This window comes from Nycticebus coucang, chromosome 4 (genome assembly GCF_027406575.1).
Source record: "Nycticebus coucang isolate mNycCou1 chromosome 4, mNycCou1.pri, whole genome shotgun sequence".
Taxonomy (NCBI): domain Eukaryota; kingdom Metazoa; phylum Chordata; class Mammalia; order Primates; family Lorisidae; genus Nycticebus; species Nycticebus coucang.
Window position 1 is genome coordinate 44,773,484 of NC_069783.1, and position 483 is coordinate 44,773,966.

General features: G+C 46.2%; 1 non-coding gene across 1 annotated transcript; it reads left to right on the forward strand.

Moving 5' to 3' along the window:
* Positions 1 to 137, forward strand: LOC128585239 (small nucleolar RNA SNORA2/SNORA34 family). The gene has a single exon (XR_008379962.1). It is a non-coding gene; the product is annotated as a small nucleolar RNA SNORA2/SNORA34 family (small nucleolar RNA).
* Positions 138 to 483: the final 346 nt, after the last annotated feature.

The window sequence follows — 483 nt, forward strand, 5'->3', positions numbered from 1 at the left end:
TTGGCCTTGAATAAAGCCCAGCAGTTTACTGATGCTGTTGGTTTCAAGCAGGAGCCTAAAAAATTATTATTCTGTAGTTTGTTGGCCACTTCTGAACTTTGGAATTGTAATGGTCATTTCATTAGGAAAAAACATTTAGGATGAGTGCAGTGGCTCACGCCTGTAATTCTAGCACTCCAGGAGGCCAAGGTGGGTGGACCCCTTGAGCTCAGGAGTTCAAGAACAGCCTGAGCAAGAGCAAGAGCAAGACCCTGTCCCTACTAAAAATAGAAAAATTAGCCAGGCATTGTGGCATGTGACTGTAGTACCAGCTATTCAGGAGGCTGAGACAGGAGGATTGCTCAAGCCCAAGAGTTTGAGGTCACTGTGAGCTATGAGGCCATGGTACTCTAACCAGGGCAATGGAGTGAGACTCAGTCTCAGGAAAGGAAAGGAAAGGAAAAAGGGAAAAGGGAAAGAAAAGGAAAGGGAGGGAGGAAGGGA